Source organism: Myotis lucifugus, unplaced genomic scaffold, assembly GCF_000147115.1.
Source record: "Myotis lucifugus unplaced genomic scaffold, Myoluc2.0 scaffold_47, whole genome shotgun sequence".
Taxonomy (NCBI): domain Eukaryota; kingdom Metazoa; phylum Chordata; class Mammalia; order Chiroptera; family Vespertilionidae; genus Myotis; species Myotis lucifugus.
This window is the reverse complement of record NW_005871095.1, coordinates 6,621,228-6,643,371: the sequence shown is the minus strand read 5'-3', so window position 1 is coordinate 6,643,371 and position 22,144 is coordinate 6,621,228.

The following is a 22,144-nucleotide window of genomic DNA, read 5'->3' as shown; positions in this document are numbered from 1 at the left end:
GTGATGTGAAGAATTATTTTATACTGATATCAAAACAGTTTACATATATATAAACAGTTTACACACACACACTAAGAACATGTGATAAGATATATGCCATATATGTATATAACAAAAGCTAAATAAATCTCTCATTAGAAGACTTAAAAATAATTTTAAAAATTTAAAATTACAGTTGACATACAATATTATATTAGTTTCAGGTGCACATCATAGTGGTTATATAGTTGTATAATGTACAAAGTGATCCCCCGATAATTCAAGTACCCACCTGGAACCATACATAGTTATCATAATATTATTGACTATATTCCCTATGTTGTACCATACATCCCATAACTATTTTGTAACTTCCTATTTGTTCTTCTTAATACCTTCATCTTTTCCACCCATCCCTCCAACGCTCCTGACATTTGGTGACCATCTCTATACATTTCTTCTCTATATTTGTGTTTGATTCTGTTTCGTTTTAAGACTTTTACAAGTGGTATAACTCTACATTTCTTGCCTAAATGTTTATAAATGGATATGTTAAAATATATATCTCTGATGATTCAAAAGAGGATATCTAAGGAGAATCTTTTTTAGAAATAATAACACTTTCACTAGCCATAAAGCCTCTCGCTTGAGCATGTCACTTAAACAGTTTTTTTTTAAATAGGCAGTGCATGTCTATTTCAAGATGGGCAGAGAGGACACATCTATATTCTTTTACTTATATGACTCTGCTTAAATCATACTAGGTGAATTACAAAACCATGACATAATAAACGCATCAGCTTGAAGAATATTTTAACATCTTTCTGAATTAAAGAAAGTCAATGTGTCAGCTTGACAGGCTAAAGAGAGTTGAGTAAGCTATGGATGAATATGTATTCAGAAGGAGTATAGCAGGGAGCTGACCCCCAGCACAACAACACAGAGCCCTGACCTCTGAAATTGCAAGGTCAGAGTGAGATGTGCTGTGAAATACAGGAGATGAAGTCACTTCAAAAAGTGTATATTTAGAACTGTCAACCTTTCCACTTCCCTATTCCAACTTTACAAATAATATGCTGCCAGCAAAGCACTCACACCTCACATTCCAACCCCAGGCAGCAACGGGAGGCTTATTAACAGAGATATTAATCACAGCATCTGTGACAAGCTCTGGGGAAGCTAGAGTGGGCGTTGGTGACTTAGATTCAAGCCACATCTGGCATATGAGGTGGCCCCCTCCACAAATAGTCTAGTCCAGAAATGGCTTAGTTCACACCCACAGAGTCATCAGTCAGCCTTCCTATTACTTCAACTTAAAATATTAATGAAAGACCCAGTATAAATGTATGCTGATGACATCTTTAACATAAAATTGAAAATACAGACAATGGGGTATTGAGGGCCTGGGGGAGAGGGGAACAGGAGAGGGCTGTGGGAAAGGAGGACTATGTAATACTTTCAATAATAAAGATTTAAAAAGAAAGAAACAAAATTGTTCATGGATAAGACAAAGGGGTGGAACTTCTAATTTGTACACTCAGAAGGATTCAAGAAGATATTGTATCCATATTAGAAGAACTGGATTGTAAGAATGAGAAAACAATTAGAAAATGATAAGGACTTTTTAAAAAAGAAAAGAGTTTCAAAAATAGAATTTTCACAAAATATAACATTTGAATGCAATGCTCAGGAGAGAAAAAATTAAGAGAAAGAAACCAATTGAGGGAATCCAATATCTGGCTAATAGGATTTCAACAAAAATAACATAAAGAAAATTATCCAAAAAAAAGCAGAAGAGATTCTTCAGAGATCTATGGGTATTCTAAGAGAAAAGACAAAAAGAGTATTAGACAGCATTAAAAAAAGAACCCTACATACCCAGCATTGTGGACTTTTAGAACTATAGGGATAAAGAAAACATAAAAATCTCTACAAAGAAAAATAAAATAATCTTAATTGAAATGAAGAGCAAAGAGCAAACTGGTTAGTGTTCCATTTCACACAGATATATTGGGTGAATGTATACAATGAAACAATTTCATCAACATATTTTCAGGAAATTATTCTGATACTTTTACACCCCATCCAAAATATGAAGAGCACATGTGTACACTCCCCTCCTCCCCCACAGCAGATATTCTGAAAACTAGACGAGGTTATTCTCCAATAAGACAGGTGCTAAACCGGGCAAAAGGAAGACTGGGATTTCAGAGTTACTGGTTCCCACTCCTACGCATGATGCATAGCACATCTCAGATGTCAGTGCCACAAACAGAGAACAAGTATTTTCTATTGCAGCAAAGGAAGGAAGAGACAGTAAAAAGATCTCTGTGCAAAGAGAGGATTCCAGAGATCAGACAGTGTGTCAGAAGAAATTAAGCGTATGAAAAAAGTGAAGAATGAAAGGATGCCCTTACGAAGGAAAATCATGTAAATGTGAAAATCAAGGAACATTTTTGCAAATTTTTCAAGGGGAGAAATTTCATCCTAAGAGTCCATTTAATCATTATTCTAAACTGTGAGCAATACTTATACATAATGCATTTTCACCAATTGGAATCAAAGGGCGGATAAAACAGGAGAGAGTGAGGTTTTAGATTAAATGTGACCAAACTCAGCATTGTAAAAGTACTGAAGATAAAGTCAAAGGAGAAAGGAGAGGTGAACATAGGTTAGGGACACTCACATCATTTTGTAAAATGCAGAATCGAGATGAAGTCTTCATTTTTGAGGATAGAAAAGGAAAGAGAAGTAGTTTACGTATATATCATTAAAATGAGCAAAGTAATCCATCGATATACTGAGAGTTGACAGGCGGCGGTGGTGAGGAGTAGGAATAAATAAGATCGTCATATACAATGGTAATTAGTAATCTTTGAAGCAGATAATCAAGAAATGGCAGTCTTTTGATTATTTATAAAGATGCAGGCAACTTCCAGAACAACCTAAAAAAAGAAGGATTATAAATGTTATGTATTTGAAAGAGTTGTGTTGGGTTATACTATGGGTGAGTTTTGTGATTGTGCAGTAAACAAGTCTGTTTTATTAGTCATCCTTTAATAGATTTTAGTTTTAAGCCATATATTATTTTCAAGATCTTTTCATTTACAAGTTTAAGAAAGATGGTAGTGAAAGTATGATCTTTGCTTTGTAGATAAGAAAACGGAGTCTCACAATGCTTGCTTGGTTCTGCCCAAGACCTGGTCAGTGGTGGAGAGCAGATGATGGTGCCAGATTTCTCATTCTGGTGCTCCTTGTGTGGGGTAGAAAGCTCCATGAAGCCCCATGGTTCTTTCAGAGATCTATAAGGATATTCTAGGAGATGTCAATGAGTAGGAAAACAATGAAAACCCTCCCCTGTATTAACTTTTGTCAGAGGTTAAACCGGAGAATTTGAGAAGAAAACCAGCCAGCATAATTTGCTTAACACTTGGAGTGGCGATTGTTCCCATTTAAAAGTAAATGTTTTTCGTTCCTCACCGAGAATTGATATAGTTACTGTTTTCCCCTTTATGCTGGAATGGAGGAACAATTGGCTCTAGACAAGAGTCTACTATTCATTTTAAGTGCCCAATAAAAGTCTTGTATAGATACTTGAAGTGCCAGCCACAGGATAGGAAATTAGAAACCTGGGCAATATCTGAACACAGGTTTTAGGTTATTTGAACTAATGACGACATTTATTACTAATGAGACTGAAGATATGACGAGATGTTCTTTGTGAGCAAGCACAGTATCTCTTGGCAACCACTGATTTTATTTCAGAAAAAGGTACCTTATGTTCTCACACATAGTTTATCTGACTATGGGACTCAATTGTTGGAATATTGTAGTGTTGTGACTTATTGTAATCAAGTCCACATGTAATATTTTTTTAAAAAAATAATTGTAAGCTTCCACTGTATTGAAGCAAATACTTTCTAATAAAGAAAGTTTGTGTTAAAAGTGGAAAAATTTCCCTAGATTCTAAAATGATTTTAATTGATAATCTAACAGGTACAACATTTTAAAATACTTTAAATCTGGGGAAAGTTTGTAAAGTCAGTCACTATGCCTTATTCTAATAGCATAATACTCATAAAATTAGTACTAGTAGGAGCAAACACTTCAGTAATATGTAATTTATGTGTGTGTTATTTTCTGAGTACCTTTGCAGTAAATACAACTTTTGCAATGAGAGGAATGACCAAAAATGTGCAAGTTGTTAGGCCTGTTCTTTCCTTGGACAAGTGTTTGTGCATTCTATAATAATAAATATCTTCATATAAAATCAAAGGTTGGGCTTAAGAGGATGATGTATAAATAAACTACTTCATTATTTTTTAAGTTAAAGTATAATAAACAATTCTTTAGTAAAAAATAAACCAACCAAAAAAAATCAATGTTCAAATTAAAGAGGATAAACATTGGGATATATTTTCAGTGTTTATAGATGAATTAAATATATTTCCTCTATATTTTTATAATTATACAATTATATATTATTTTATTGAGGTGCAAATGGTACAAAAAATTGAAATGCCCTGTGACCACTTCTCCCCTTACCAGAAATCATTTTTGAGGACAGAAAAGGAAAGAAATAGAAGTAGTTTACATAAATGCCATTAAAATGAGCAAAGTAAACAATAGGCATTAGATATGCTGTCAGTTTGGTGCACAATTGTCCAGATATTTTTCTCCATTACTGTACAATACATTATAATTATATTTATAGTATATATGTTCTTTTATGACTTTAGCTTTTTCACATATGAGGATTATACAACATGAGCATTGTTATTTCAATATATGTCACCATTAAATAGTCTTCCACCACTTTCAAAATTACCAAAGTTTTACTTAAACTTAAGGTGTTTTCAATATTAATCTAAACAATATTAGTATATGGTTCAAAATAGAATAGAGATTATTTAAATGCAGTTCTATTCTTGGGGATCATAGGAAAACAGAACATGAATAAAATATTAAGGAAAGGCTATTAAGAGATATTAGAACTAATAATGAGAAGGAATATTTTGACACTTGTTTAAGTCAGTCTCTGTTCCTGCTATGCAATTTTGAGAAATGCTAGTCTATATGTATTTAAAAAAGTAACTATTTCTATTATTAAAATATCAGTCTTTCAACTACCATGTAGCTTATGCATAATGCTAATATCCACATATGGAGTTCTCAAAGTGTACTAGTAATCACCTTCCCACCTTGCCCCTGATTCCAGAAAGTTTGGTGAATATGATGACTATTCTGGAGTCCCTGTAAGATTCTAAAAGTTCTGAAATATCCTTAGTAACAACTTTTTCCCAATTATCACCTTCATAGGTATGACAGATGGATTAGTTGTTTTATGTGAGTTAATAAGTGTGTTTCTATTTAATAAATAAAGAGTAGAGACTATTGCTGGTCATTGTTCTATTTTCCAGGGCACATAGTACATGATGACATTTTACCTGTTGAATTAATTTAATAATGAAAGGGAAGACAAGTTAAAAGTCATGAGGACCAGATGCTTAGTGGTTTTGCTACAAAGGAGACCACATAGTGCCATGTTGATAGAGATATAAAAATCAGAAAGGACATGGAGTACATAGGTGGGAACAGGGACATTTGTGAGGGAAGGGGTTGGAAAAAAAGATCAAAGGTAGGGAATATATTCTGGATGAGAAAGAAGACAAGTGCCATTCGAAATTACTTAATGCCAGCACATGGAGTCTAAGATGAGCCAAAATTGTCCACCACTCATTGTGTAGAAAGAAAAATTCATCTCCATGTTCATTCATTCATTTGCCAAATAATTTTTCAATGCCTACTACTACTGTTACAAGGCAGGCTCTGTTCCATGCTTTTGGAATACATCATCGGACAAAGGTTCTAGGTCAATAGAAGGGGAAAGTCTTTGAACAATAAATATTAGTATGCAAGTAAATCATGTAGGATGTCAGAAGATGGAAGTTGCTATGGAAATAAAAGTAATCGGAAGCAGGACAAAGGGAATAATGGATAATTTATAGTATAAATAGCAGTCAAGTTGGACTTTATTAAAATTTAGTTACCTAAATGGGATTTGAAGAAGATAAGTGGAGTGGTTTGGTCAAGAGAACAATAAAGGAGAGCATTCCAGGTGGAGAAAACTGTTAGAGGAAGGAGCCAAAGGGAGAATGTACCTGGATGTTAAAGAACAGCCAGGAGGCTAGTGTTGCTGGAGTGGGGAGCAGCAGAAAACAAAGTTGGAAATTAAGAGTCAGATGACGTGAAGCATTTTATGCCATTGTACAAGTTTTTCTTTTACATGATTGGGCTATTCTCCTCTCTCTCTCTCTCTCTCTCTCTCTCTCTCTCTCTCTCTCTCTCCCTCTCTCCTTCCCTTTTTCCTTAAGCTCCTCTAGCTCTGGACTTATATCTTGGTCAGTATCTACATTTAGATGTACTCTATCCATATGTTGAGTTGTAGATGTCATCTAAAGCTGTGAGACTGAAAGAAAAAAGTAGAATGTAAACAGAAGAGAAATTCTGGAGTTGAGGCATACCAACATTATGACATCAGTGATAAGAGGAAGAACTAGAAAAAAGGACAATATGAATAACTAGTGGATAGAAGGATGTACCTGTCAGGATGCATGAATTAGTGCATAGGATTGGTCTAGATGGGGATTTATTATAGGGATTTGGCCTTATATAATGATGGGAGCTGTTTAAACAGTTTACACATGGCTGTCGCTGTTGCTGGACCTATCCTAGGAGTGAGAGAAGCTGATTAAGCAGCTCTGGAAAGAGACAGAGGTGTTGCAGACTTACTTTCCTTGAGCCCCTTTCCAACAAGGTACACTGGCAGGTCAGCAATAGCAGAGACGTTTACCCAAACACCAACCTTCTGAACATGAAAAGGATATGACTGCTGCTTTGTTGCTTCCTCTCCAGTCTGACATCAAATATCTCTTGTGTCCCAACCTGGCAGTACTGTGAAAGGACAGGTATTTCAAGAAATATGGTTTTAACTTAGCTAAGTTTACAATACAAATCAACCAGCAAGAAAAACTAAGAATTTTAGTGACCTGGAAATAAGTAAGTAAAGGTAAATTATGTGATTTAAGGAAGGGAAAATGGCCAATGATGCCATATGCTGCTGATAAGTACTAGTAAGATGATTGAGTAGTTATCTTCAGTGTAGAGGACATTGCTAAAATGGATAACAACAGGGTCAATGAATTGTGTGTGTGGTGGGGGTTGAAAAATACAGAGTGAAGTAGATTTTTCACTTTGTAGGAGAGGAAGAGAGAGAATAGTAGAGACAATACCATGAAGAAGTTCTATCAAAAAAAGATTAAGGAAATTGGGTAATAATTAACCAGGGGGAAAAAAATCAAACTTTTTTAAAAAATGGCAAAATTTTAAAAGTTGATAGGAATCCTATATAATAAAAGCTTAATATGCTAAGTGTCTGGTTGTCTGGTCGTTCGTTCAACCAATCAAAGTGTAATATGCTAATGATATGCTAAGGCCGCTCAACTGCTCACTATGATGTGCACTGACCACCAGGGAGCAGATGCTCCAACTGATAGGTTAGCTTGCTGCTGGAGTCCGGATGATCGGGACCGAGCAAGATGGGCCGGGCATGCCCTGGAGCCTTCCTTCAGTCCCTCCACAGCTGGCCAACCTCCCACGTCCCTCCCTGGCCCCAATCATGCACCTGTGGGGTCCCTCGGCCTGGCCTGCACCCTCTCACATTCCGGGACCCCTTGGGGGATGTTGTAGAGCCTGTTTTGGCCTGATCCTACAGGTCAGGCCAAGGGACCCCACTGGTGCATGAATTAGTGCACTGGGCCTCTAGTAAAACATAAAGATACATAGGTGATGATAGATAGATAGATAGATAGATAGATAGATAGATAGATAGATAGGATAGATAGGTGATGTTTTAGGAGAATTGCTGGGTGATATATTTTAGCCACCAAGAGGGGCATGATCTGATACACAAATGATGGGAAGGGCTTTCTATAGAAGCATATCCATCTCTTTCATAGCAAGTGGGGAGGCAGACCAAGGAGTTGATGGGCTCTTGGTTGTCTGGGTGGTATTTCATCTGATAACTCCAAATTGAAGCAGGAAGGGAAGATATTAGCTAAGAGGGAAGATGGGGAGAGGATGTTGGAGGTTTGGAGGAAGTGTAAGAGGTGAAGTACTCATCTAGAGGTTGGGAGAATGAATGGACCCAGGATTTTAGCACAATTGGCTAGCAGCTAGAAGGACCCAGAGAGGGTTCATGGCTGTAAGTCTACAAAGTAAGGATTTCTACATTAGCCCTGTTTTTAAATACAGAGAAAAGGAATATAACTTTGCAGCAAATTTTCATTTTTTCAAAAACTCTTTTACTAGGTTATGCCAGCAGCAAAGCACCAGGCTAGGTAGACAGAAGCCAGCTCCCCTGGGAGTTATTTACATTAAGCTCTGTGTAGCAGTAGTTCCAATTTAATAATATGCCCATAATCAAACTTATAACCTAAATTTGAAAGCCTTTAAAAACACTTAGTAAGGTGGAAATGTAAGGGCATCCTAATTACAAACTATGTAGAGAGATTAATGTACCTCATCAAATAATTTTTTTAGAGTGAGTGCAAACCAGAGCCTTAGTCCCCTGAATGTCCTGTTCTGTGGCCTCTTTATTGCTGTTCCCAGGCTTGCATAGTTGGGGTTTTACATATTAATTAAGCAGCCTGCAAAGAGAAGCACTTCAACACATAATGAGTGCATATGGGGATGAATCAGTTATTGGCACCAACCACCACCACAGCCATATGCAGCTCATTTTATTTTACTTTAATTTTGGTATTTCTCTGGCCCACCCACTAAATTTTATTTTCTCTGCCAAGTTACACCCCTGTGCTTGGTTTAGAAACAAGACACAATATTATACTTCTGTGTTCACACTTAAAACACATTGTAATAACATTGGTTTCTGATCTCTCTTCAATGATAATTTTAGAAGGAAATGGTTTAAAAATGGAGAAAGGCCTGAAAGAATGAGGTAACAGAATGACTCCAATGGATATGTTGCAGTGCCATACTATTTGAGGGGGACACAAAGGTACAGTCAAGGTCTTGTTCTTGTTACTGGTCTGTCCAGCCAGCTTCACTGCCTTGATTATAAAATGCTTTAAGATAATTCTTTGGGGGAGGGGCAAAGAAAGGGTGGGAAGAGCCCAGTATACAGGTGTGTTGAAGCCAGCAGTGAGGTGTGGGGAAGGGGGGGAAGCTATGTCAGTCCAGACATTAGAACATTTAACTTTGAGAATAGTTCTCCAGAAAGTACATTGGACAGAGAATTCAGATCATTTCCCTAAAAAGCTGAGTGCACTCAGAAATTTCCCATGGAATCTATTGAAAATTATGTTTATAAAGGGTTGATTTTAAAGTTGCATGACCAGAGCCTTTGGAATCCAAATTAAATGCCACTGTCAGTCTTTAAGCCATAAGGTAACTCATAATATCGGAAAATTGAAAGTAACACTCCTGTCTTCTAATCAATGCCTTCTACATCAGTATATTTTTATTTGTGTGTGACCAATATTCTAATATTTGACTCAAAGCTATAAACATTAGAATAGACCCAAAAGTATGACTTTAAATCTTAAGTAATCCCATAACCCCCACATTAATTTTTTTTCTTAATATGAGCTCCCTATCTCATTTCCTTTACAATATGGAATACACAGCATAAGATACATCATCACAGACATTTACTTTTAGGTTCTTCCATTTCCCAAGGAAGTGACATACCTTCCAACTAATAATTTTATCAAAAATATTAGTGCCTGGTGCTCACTGACTGCTTGATAAGAGCCACCACAGCAGCAACTAACACCAGGGTAGAACATCCTCCTTCTCTGAAAGCCAAAACCTCTGTAGAGCTAACACATACTAAAAGGACTAAAAGCAAGTAAACATAAGTAAAGAACCTTCTATAAGAAGGAGTGGACCTTCTGAAACATACTTTTGAAGTGTATGAAGTGGTCACTTCCGAAAAGAGCCGAAAGTTAACTGATGCTTGATGAAGGAATCAAAGGACAAGAAAAGTTTGGTGAAAAGACTTTAATTTAACTTTTTGTTTTTGTTTCTCTACCAGCTATTCTTCCACTGACTTCGTGCTCCTCCCCTAATCCGGAAATAATTGCATTTATGCAGAGAAATCAGGGATAATGCAGAGGCAAATCACAGATGAAAAGTGAAGTGGCAATTCTTATTATCATAGCTTTAACACTGAAAAGAATAATATAGAAAAACAAGCCTTTTCTCCTATCTACTCAGTATTTCTTGGCATTAAGTATCAATGTCTATGTTGCTTACATATAGATAGCATCTGGTTCCTTTGGTCAGAGTACACATTTTCTTTATAGAACTAATGATTAAGCAAGGGTAGGGTCATGCTCAGGGCCTCGTTAGAAGACATAGCGACATATCCATTAACTGACAGAGATCAGGTGGCCACCTCTAATGAAGCAAGATGATTTCCCCAATAAAAGGACACCTATAATAGTTCATTAGTGTTAGGTATTATAATCATAAAGTTATAATCATCAAATTTAGGAGATCCACTTAGACCCAGGTCTTAAGTTCTGTGTATGCCTTCAGCATTTTCTGAGATACAAAGAATACACAAAACCAGAGGCCATTACAAATACCACAGCAATGGAGATAGGGTACATTATCTCTCTGAATTAGTGTTTTGGATACAAATCCAGAAGTGGTATTATTGAGTTATACTGTAGTATTTTTAATTTTTTAGGAACTTCCATTCAGGTTTCCATTGTGGTCACACGAAGTTAAATTCCCATCAGCAGTGCATGAGGCTTCCCTTTTCTCCACATTCTCGCCAACAATTGTTACTTTTTGTCTTTCTGATACTAGCCATCCTAATAGAGGAGAGGTGATAGGTTCGTTGTGGTTTTCATTAAACCAGAGGCCAGGTGTCTGTAGGCATCTTAATCTATGCATATTTCACATCAACTTAGTTTTACCTTGTATCTATGCTTGTGGCACAACAGGATGCATGAACATGTTAATTTTATCTAATCAGAGGTGATAAGCAATCAACAAAGTTGTGCTTACAACAATTTCAACGTCATCTGCTGAATCTTCGAACCCAGATCACGGTAGAGCCACCTTCATTCTCTGAGTTCTCACTAACACAGGGGACCCTCTGAATCAGGAAGGCATCAGAGAAACAGTTCAGTCTTAGCGGAGCTCTCAGAGAGGAGCAAATTCCAAGTTCACAGGAAATTTATCTCCAAGCACTGTGTCTTTATTATGCAACTAAAGGGACACTGGTGATTAATTTCTCTTGTGACTAATGATTATGGCTTTTGCTGAACTTATTCAAGTTGATCTTTAGAGTTCAGTGTGACCTATTATTTTTTAAATGCAGAAGGGTCTCTTATTAAACATTTATTTACTTGCTTTGTACGGCAATGAACAACACAGTGAGGAGCTAATAGTCTTCTGCCCACTGTGCAGTGGTATTTTGATACATGTAGTTAACGTGTCCTTTATATCACCAAGAATGACAAATGATGAAATCACTGCCTCAGGGGAAACCTGTACGTCTGGTGCCATTGAATTTTCCCAAGTTTAATGAATAGGGAGAGTAGTAGTATATGTTGAAAAATGGACAAAATACCTCAAAGTGTACATGCTCCAGCCCAGTAAACGTTCTAGAATGTATATCTAGAATGTGATAGGCCCCACAACATTCTAGCTTCAATCTGGTGTCAGAGATTAGCTAAAGGATATTTGTGATATGAATGGGGTGTCCCATCATCCAATGAATACAAATATGTTATTATATGTTTTAATTTTTATTCTTACTCCAAACATCACTCTTTCCCCATTTCTTCTTTCTTGATTAAACTCCAGCCATTTCTATTCAGAACTAACTTCCATGCCTATCCTTGGGCGAATGTGTGGTTCACTCCTGGTTGTGTTTATCGTCTCTAGGGAGAGCCTGAAATTTACCAGTATCAATTCAGTTCCTACAACGGTTCCTGAGACTGGTTACCACAGAAACTTCTTGCCCCACCATCGTCTCCTTAACTCCAAGGGTTACCTTTCTCACTCTTTACTGTGGTAATCTGGAAATCACTTTTCACATGAGGAGGAGAATGGTTCCTGACTATTTATACTCACTCGGAGACCCAAAGCTGGGCTTTCTAAACCCAATAAATAAATAAAACACATCTGTGCATCCCCATTTTACTAGACTCTCCCTTTGACAAGGAAAATAGGGTGGACTAATTTTTACTCTCAGTGATAGACTATACATGGGATCACCCCTTCACCTGAGATCTTGATGGTTTTGCATCAACTCCAGCGCAGAAGTCTGTTTGCCTATGGCAATGACTATAAGCCAGGCTTGTGAGGACATCATGCCTGACCACTGGATATGCATTTATAGTTCTGACCATCAAGGATGGTTAGAACGCCGAGTCTACTTTTATTTCCTGGTGAGAATTCCCTGATCCTTAGTCAAGTTAGCTTATGTAATTAGGAATGTGGGAGGGACTTGGGCAAAGCCTTAGTCCTCATCACACCCCAAGTCAGAGGCAGAGGAGAATGAACCCTAACTTTTTCATGCATCAAACCTACCTGATCAGAATCCATGAAAATTCTATATTAATTCTATATTACGTATTATGTTGAGTTTTTATTCTCTTGCTGTTATAACTGTACAACAGTTATATGGGGGACATATATAATAATTTCAACAATAAATATTTTTTTAAAAAATAGAATTTTGTTTCTATATAATAAGAAAGTGCCTTAGTACAGAGGAGCAATAACTTCATTGTCATGGGATGATGAAAGAGGACAGAAGGGAATTAACATGGAAAAGACTCAGGTCCTGGAGAAAACCAAAGCATGTCAAAGCATGTTATGAAACAAAGGTTTCAAATTAATTCAAACAGAGCTAAGGGGAGTAAGAATGGAGTCAGCAATAGCTCAGGACTCTCATGTGGGACCCAAAGAACAAGCTGTACCCAGAGAGTGATGTTTTTACCGCAAGTGACATTCTTCCTTTGATGGGCTCATCTTTGAACAGACCCAATGGCAACAGTTCATTAGCATGAAACCTAATAGAAAACATCCAAGGAGGCTCTCCTTGTCAATGTGTTTAGTGTATTATGTCAGATAGCAATATCAAATAATCGACCACTTTACATTGCATACCTCACCTTAAATTATTAGAGAATATTATGTAAAATGAAATAATGTAGGTCAGCTCTGGTGGTTGGAATTAGAGAATGTTGGGTTTCTTATTTTTTTTTTCTCTTCATAAGGTCATTACATCAGTTTGAGAGACCCTCTTCCAGTGTGAAGTCCATCTCTCATCTCCAACTCGCTGACCCAAATTACAGCTCCCAGTGTCTGCAGAGTCAGCCCTGCTTACATCCCATCTCCAGGGAGGACAGGAGGGCAGAACTGTTTATATTGTGTCCCAGTTAACAGCCTTATAAAGCAAAGGAAACAAAACACCTCCCGAGAGGGATGGAAGGATGTTGGCTCCCTGGCATGCTTTTTCAGGACGCACTTTTTAAGCCACAGGTGAAAGACAGTACATAGATACCAGGGCTATCTCTCTTCCAGGAATTCCTAACAGCAATAGGAAATATATCTTCAGCCCCCTCCTTTCAGGATAGCTTTCAGGTAATACTAGCACATTGTTTCCTTAAGGCATATTTCAGAAGAGAGCAATTATTGCAGTTTTATCCCATAACCTTATTGACACTATGCAAAATATCCCTTCTTTGTTTGTTTGTTTTGCTCTGGTTTTGAGGGCTTCTGGATTTGGGTCACATGCATCTCCATTACATAAAAAATTTTCTTCCTAAAATTTTAAATATCCATTTTTTCCAGCTAGATTATCTTCATTTTGTCAAATTATTCTAAGTGTTGGCTGTATGTAGTAACTGTCATTGAGTATTTGTACATGTCTGTATTTCACAGGGCCTGCTACTTATTGAGACTTCACAGTTCTTTGTTCTCTCCCCATTCCTGGATTTATTACTTCTGCTTCACTTTAAGGAGTTAATTCACATTTTTTTGAGAAACAAGTGAGTGCTGAAGATACTATTTTTTGTGCTTACTGCAATTCCACATCTACTTGCAGTTCTATTTGTAAAGTTTAATTATTCCTTTAATCCGGCTGCAGCTTTTGTTTCACTTGCTTATATCCTGAACCGTTGTTAAAAGGGTATAAATGTACTCTGCTTGTTGACATGCTTAAGTGCCTCTTGTAAGCTGTTCTTACAAGCCCCTGGCAAACTGAAGACATTATTAGACTAGAAAAAGTAAGTAATAATACTTTCCCCCCAATAAATCCAAGTGCATTTTAACATAGCTATAAATGTTCACTCATTTTGTTAGAGTGTAAGGAAATGATACCCATAACTATGGTAAAATATATTTATGGTATCAGGTGGTAAGACATTTTTTTCCAAATTTGTCAAATGGAAGACCCCCTCCTCTTAGTTACTCCAGCTTTTTCTTTTTTTCTTCTGTTAGGGAAACCAAATATCATTTTCCCACTATCCTGGGTGACAATCACAAGGCCCTCTCTAATGATACAGCTGAGTGCTATGATATGTTAGTATGCACATGGAGAAAGAAAAATTCTAGTCAATCAAAGAATTATATTCTCACAGGACGCATCTCCCTTAGTAAGCTGTTCTATTGACATACCTTAACCCAGGTAGGAGGAATGAAAATGTTAGGAGCAGATAAGACCAGTAAATGGGGCACAATTTACATAGTGCATATTTTGTTCAGCCTTCTTGTTTTCTAGAGAGATAATAACTAAGTTGAATGAATCATATAAAGAACAGAAATTTAATTTTTTTAACAGTTGGGAATCTTAGGAAAGCCAGGATAGAAGACAGTAGCTCCAAGATTAATTAGTTGAGACCAACAGTGTTGAATTTGACCTATATTAACTTCTGTCACTCTTTTTCTTTGTTTTGGTGGTGGATTAGTTTCCTAGGATTGCTTTAACAAGGTATCATGGACTGGGTAGCTTAAAGCAATGGGGATATATTATCTCCCACTTTTGGAGGAGGCAAGCTTGAAGTCAAGGTGTCAGCAGGGCCAGACTTCTCCTGAAACCTGTAGGGGAATCCAGCCTTGCCTCTCCTGAGCTTTTGGTGGCTTTCTGGCAATATTTGCGGTTCCTCGCCTTGCAGCTGTGCCATCATCCTCCCATGGCATTCTCACCCTATATCTGTCTTTGTGTGGCCATCTTCTAAAGAGGACACCAGCCACAATGTATTCTGTTCCTATATGGCCTCATTTTAATTCAAGACATTGGAAATAGTTCCAATTTCCTAGCTCAAGTAGCAGCTGAGGTCTACATGGCCATGCTGCAATAGGGAGTAAAGACACCTTGTTTATAGGTTCTCAATATGCTGACTATTCATACCCGGACACTGATTGATACAGTAATTTTTCTGAAGGTAAGATAAGCTAAATATGCAACTTTACTGTTGAGAGTAAAATGAAGGCAGAAAAAACTCATAACAATCTCCCTCTTCATTTTTTTAAACCTTTCATATTGTCTCAACATAAAATAATTTTAGAAGAATGAAAGCATTTATAGAAATATTCATTAATTTTTAATACTGTCCTTGGGACCACAAGCATGATACCCAAATGAACAGTTCTTTAAAAACATTTAGCAGCAACAAGTATCTCAAGGTTATGCCCTATCCTGTTTTCCCTGTTATGTCATTTGTAACAAGTATGGCCTTTGACATTTAGTTAATTAAATGTGCCCACAGAATCTCACTTGTTTGTGCAATTCCTCTGAGAATGTAATTTTTGAAGGTAGCAAGAAGAATGGTTAACCTTGATATGTTGGTTAACCATAGCAGCATGCTATTCAAGAAGGGGAAAAAATTAGAATGTGTGTTGCACGATGTATAAAAATCCTCTGGACATGGCCTGGATGTGGAATACTCATGACCTATGTGGTGCCTCAAAATCCAGATAGAAAAAAAATAAATAAAATTATCTCATAATCTCAAAAGCTTCCCTATGCCAACCAGGGATCTCTAAATGTATTAACGCAGTTTATTGAATTCTTATCAAGAATTTCAATTTTGTTATTATGGCTGTTTTGAATAATTGACATCATATTTAATTCTTTTTCAGTTTGAATTGTCAGTTTTGATTGATTCCCTAGAACACAGGCAATGCCTAGTAGTTTCTCTTCATTTTCAACCTTCAAATCAAGATCTCTGTGGCTGTCTGAATCAGGTAGGTGTTCCCCCTGCAGGCATGTTCTTGGTCTGGACTGAAGAGCACATGGCCCACACCAGGAACACAGCCACTCAGTAAATAACTAAACTAGGGAATCTTATGAAGGTGATACTTGAATGACGGTAATATTTGACTACTAATGAATTGCTCCTTAAGGGAAGAAACATCAACTTTGAAAGACTGAGCAGGATTTCCAGCTTCACTGAGAGAGGTTGTCTGTGAGTCTTGTTGGCTCCATTTTGACCCACCACATGTACCTAGAGGCTAGAGCTGTTACTTAGTGATGTGGTTTTGTTGGTATTTAGAAGCTGTGGAATGTTCTTGTCTCTATGCTGTTTGGTAGAGACTAACATTATAAAGCTGGATTCACATTATGTATTCACTGCTAATGTGGCATGAACATTTGCAGCATTGGTGTTGTTTAACACAGAATGCTTCTTACAGAAATTCTACAGAGTGGCCTCAAATAATGTGGTCTTTGAACAACAGGATACAAAGAACAAAAAGAAAAACATAGGAAATACATTCCTCAAGTAAAATTTCATACAGATATCTGATAGATGGAATTTTATTTAAAAAAGAAGATCTGACCCATGTTATCTCAACCATCTTTAAAAATTACAGATTTCATTTATATTTCTATGAAGGACTGTATAGAAATGATGTACTAAAATATTCCTTTTAAATCTATTAGTTCTTCAAGGGCAAACCTTGCCCTGAAATTATTTTCTAGCATTCAGAGAAATTAGCAGAGCATTGGATATCAAATGGTGCTTAATACATATTTATTGATTTTATCACTTACTCTCCTGAAAGAAACATTACCTGACAATCATAATTTTGGAAAATAAACATTGTACTCTGGAGAGTTATTAGGAATACGTTTTCAACTAGCAATGATGAGTCCTGGAGTTGGAGGGGGAGTTGCTGAGTTGCTGGAATCTGAGAGCTGCTGAAGGAAAAAGTGTCACAAACAAAGAAATAATTCTCCAAAAAGCATGGGAGCAACTTGAATGTGATGTAATGAGGCAAGCAATACCAGCATCATGCACAATACTGATGGAAGATGATGCCTGGACTTTATAATCCTAGCTCTAGTCAAATATATTGGAAATTTTAACCACCAGCTTGGAATTAGAATTTTACTGAAGAATAAGAGGCATGTACTGCCTAATGCAGAATGTAGAGAGAGGATTATAACAGGTGAAGTGAAAATGAAGTTAATAACACTGCTATATTGGTTTTAAAACTTAATTAGGAGAGATTTCCATTCCTAGCAACAGGGCAGAGTAAGCATTCCAAAAAGAAGACCCGTGACAATCACTCACTGCTGTATATAAGATGACTAAATAAATATCAGCCCAAATCAGAGCAGTAAATGAAATCAGAAACAGGTTTAAACTACCTGCAGGTAACTTTTTATAACAGATGGACATTTGAAGACATCTGGTATGAAGAACAGAGTTCTAAGCCTTGGATTCCACTGAGAATGGGGAGAAGGAGGTATGAGTCTGAGAGTCTTACTTTAAGTGGAGACCCTTGAAACACCTGGAAATAATCATCCGACCAAAAGAAGGTGTCTGCAAAGAATAATGTCACTTTTGGAGCTGGGTTAAATTAACAACAACAACAATCTTATATAATAAAAGGCTAATATGCAAATTGTCCCCTCAACCGGTGTTCGACCAGTGGGAAGGGCAGGCTGGCCAACTGCCCGAGGCCCCTCCCCCAGGCTGCAATTGACCCCTATCAGGGTGGGCCAGCTGGACCCCACCAGTGCACAAATTCTTGCACCAGGTCTCTAAAATATATACATATATATAAAAGGCTAATATGCCAAGTGTCCGTCTGACTGATAGCTATGACATGCACTGACCACCAGGGGGCAGACAATGCAGGAGCTGCCAAGCTTCAGTGACTTGGCAGTTGCAGTTCTCGGGTGATGCACCCTGAAACCAGAGAGGAGGGAGTCCGATTTCTCGTGGAGCCGCACGATTCCACATTTGGTCATGGGTTATGTTGTTGCTGAGGCACTATCGGCTCTGAATCTGGTTTACTGCACACTTGTGTTTGCGTTCCACACCCTGTATGACAGCAACTTTGCAGAGTGTCCTCTCACACTCTGGGACCCTAGGGGATGTTGGAGAGCAGGTTTCGGCCTGATCCCTACAGGCCAGGCTAAGGGACCCCACCTGCCCAAGGGATCCCGCTCACTCCGCAGATGACCTTTGAGCTGCAGAGCTGCCCCAGGGGTGGCCAGCTGGTGAGGGACCGTGGGAGGTTGATTCCAGGGCGTGTCTGGCCTGTCTCACCCAGTTCTGCCCCACCGGCCACCTTCTAATTAATTTCCTTTCAATGTGCATGAATCCATGCCCTGGGTCACTAGTAATAATAATAATGAAGCTATATCTTTTGGAAATCAATTTCCTATTATTATAGCACCTGCATTTATTTCTTAAAACCAAACATTCTGCATGGAAATGCTGAGAGGCTTCTGCTATTGCTTTAAATGTTAAATTACAACACTTTCCATGTGAATCCAAACCCCTATCCATTTCATTGTCCTAAAATATCACTAAAATTCAGTAAACCATCTATACTTAAACAGAAATTACATTAGGAGATAAAATGCTTAAAGCATTTTCCCCAATCAGTTAAAAATATTTTGTTAGCAGATATGTGAGATGGTTACTGAAAAATGATCAGAAACAGGTAATTGTTTGGTAATTATAAATTATATGGGGAAATATATAGTTATGTACAAGTTTCTAATTCATTTCATGAAAATAGGAATAGTACATAAAAAGATAATTTACATAGAACAAGAAAAATGATCTTTAAACATGTGAAGATATATACAGCCTTGCTAACAATAAAAAATGGTAAATTGAAACAATAAAATTTCATTTTTACATAATAAACTGGCAGATATTTGAAAAAAATAATTATATGATATCTTCCTTTAAAAAACATTATACGAGACCATAATGCTGCCTGTTATAGTAATACAAATAAAACCGCAGTGGAATAATCTTTTTTTCTCATCATTATGTGTTCTTTAATACTTTTTTGGAATGTCTGTGAATTTGTCCTTTTCTCCTTCACTCATTTATTCACTTAGCAGAGTAATTGGCACAGTGAAAATTTGGGTGAGTTTCAAAAGTGCAAATAATTGATACAAACTGGAGACGTAGGAAGAACCAGAAAAACAGGAGTGGAGGTCAAAGGAATCTGGACATGCTTAGGAGATGGGGCTTACCTCTTCACGTCATCGGAAAGCCACAGTGGAGTTGAAATATGGGAGCAGCAGTGGCAATCACTATTCTGGTGGATCACTATGGAGACGATGCGTGCATGATTGAAACAGAATATTAGAGAGGTTGAAACAAATTAAAGAAAAGAAAAAAAACCAACCCCTCAGAGGGTGTTGTCAAAACAGGGCTATTGAAACTTGATGTTTCTATCAGAGAAGAGCTGTGGGTAACGGCAGAACCTAGGGCTGCCCCTGGGTACAGATCTCTAAAATGGAACAAAGTTGAAGTTCTTAATGATTGTGCAGGGTATCTACTACAGGGACCAGATCTTCAATGAGCTCTAGAAGCTTGTTGGGGTGTGATGGAGTTGTTGGAACTGGAAGGCGAATGTCTCAGTGCGTGATTTGCAAAGGGGGTTGAAGGTCATGTTGGGGAGCTGAGGGTATGATCCTCCTGACATCAGGTCTGAGGTATACACGCTTGAGAGTATGAGCCTGTACCCTGAAAGTGGGCTTTGGGGAATAAGTGCATTCTGGGGTCGGGGGGACTTACTTTAAGAAGCAAAAATAGATAAAATATTTTGTTAAAACAAAGTTGTAGGGATTTTTTGTATTCTAAAGGCTGGAAAAAAAGAAGAAGGAAGGATCCAGGGAGAAGAAACCCAAAAAGCACAGAAAAATAATGTGTAGGAGATTACAGGGTGTCAGTGAAATTTAAGTTGTAAGTTCGTGTGTGTACCTGTGTGTTTGCTCTATAAAAGAGAAAGGGCTCATTTTGCTGTGTCTTGGCAGAATCTTAATAAATTTCAGTGACAATTCTGGAGGAGTGTGAGTCTAGGATGTTAGTATTTAGGAAGAAACTCAACTCTCATTGTTTGAGGGTTTGTGATGGCTACATCGTAATAGGTCCACAGCAAACTAGTCTGGAGTGCCTGAATAGAGGTTGCAGAGCTCAGGTAGACTCCCTGTCTGCTCAGCATCAGGCCCTGGTGCCAGGGTTGTTCCAGCGGATGGGTGAGGTGCTAGGAGAGCCTAGGAGAATCACTTCCAGAACAACAGAGACGAGTTGATGCTCTGTACTCAGAGAATGGACAAAGGCTCAAAGTGAAGGACAGAGTTAAAACTAAGTTGTCTTTGTCTGAATTTTACTAAGAAAATTAAAATATCTTTTCTATTTTGTTCTCATATAGTGATAATCAGGTACTGAGGAATTGAAATGTAAAGTAACTACTATCTTAGACACAGAAAAAGAGAATTCAAATATATGAAGTGCAAAGAATAGCCAGTTTATCCTACATAATAAAAGCCTAATATGCAAATCGTCCCCTCGACCAGGAGTTTGACCAGGAGTTTGACTGGGGGGCGAGGCCAGCTGGCCAACCACCCATGTCCCCTCCCCCCAGCCGGCCCCAACTGGGGCGAGCCAGCCAGACCCTACCCATGCACAAATTTGTTATATAATTTGTGCAGAACAGAAAAGAGTAGTAAGAACAGTTGAGTAGTAAGAACAGTTGGAGGTAAGAACAGTTGAAGAACCACTGGAATTAAACTTTGCTTCTCCAGTGAGGCTGCACCAAATACTATATAGGAATAAAGATGTAAGAAGACCTAGAGATCAATGAGGTACTACATACGCATATTAGAGACCATAGACCCTATGAAAGTCCAGCAATTGTAAAGTGCAAAAACAAACTGTGAATAGTTTTACAAAATGGAAAATATTCAAAGAAGTGAAGAAGAAAATGAGGCAGCCTAGAAATGAATGAAAGTATGTTTGTTATGAAAGTGTGTTTTGAAAGAAAAACGTTCATACCAGAAAGTTGTGAAAATTCTTCAGCTATAGGGGGAATTTATATATATCATAACTTACCAGAACAAGTTTTAGTTTTAAAGAGTTCGTTCCATTTTTAGATTGATTATCTTCAATCTCAGAGTGACCAAAGATTCTACTAAGTTAAAAAAAAAAGAGAGGCTGAGCACATGGTAATTCAACATTACTTCTAGTTGTACTAGTGTGATTTTCAGAGCTGGTAATATACAGTAACTTATAAAGTAGGTTACCCTTAATTCTGACTGTTACCCTGCATGACCTCATGTCTTTATTTTTAAAACTTTCTTATTATCCCAAGTAGTGTTCTGACACTAGTCTGTAACTTTTACTTTGGGGTTAAATCTATCCTAAGGCGATCATTGGGAAGCCAGTCTTTTCACTCTATAAGCTTATTTTATTGGAAATCTCATCATATCCTGATCTCTAAATGATTGTTTTCTGCTTCATCTTTGGGGCATGTAGAAAGTGCTTTTAACATGCCTAATGCACACAAATTCCCTGAAATGGAACCGTGGATCAACCCTATAACATTTGTCCTCCACTTAACACTTACACAAACCCCACCTGCTTTAAATATTTAGTCAGTCATTGGCTGCATTTTGCCATGTTAATTTTTATGAGTCCACAATTAAATATCTTATTAATATCTTTACAATTTCAGAAGAGGCTGGTGTTCTTGGGGGAGATGAAACGATATGACTGTGATCATGTGCAGCTCTGTTGAGGGTGCGATTTCAAACAGTGATTCTGTGGGGAATGAGTTTGATCAATGGTGGAGTTAT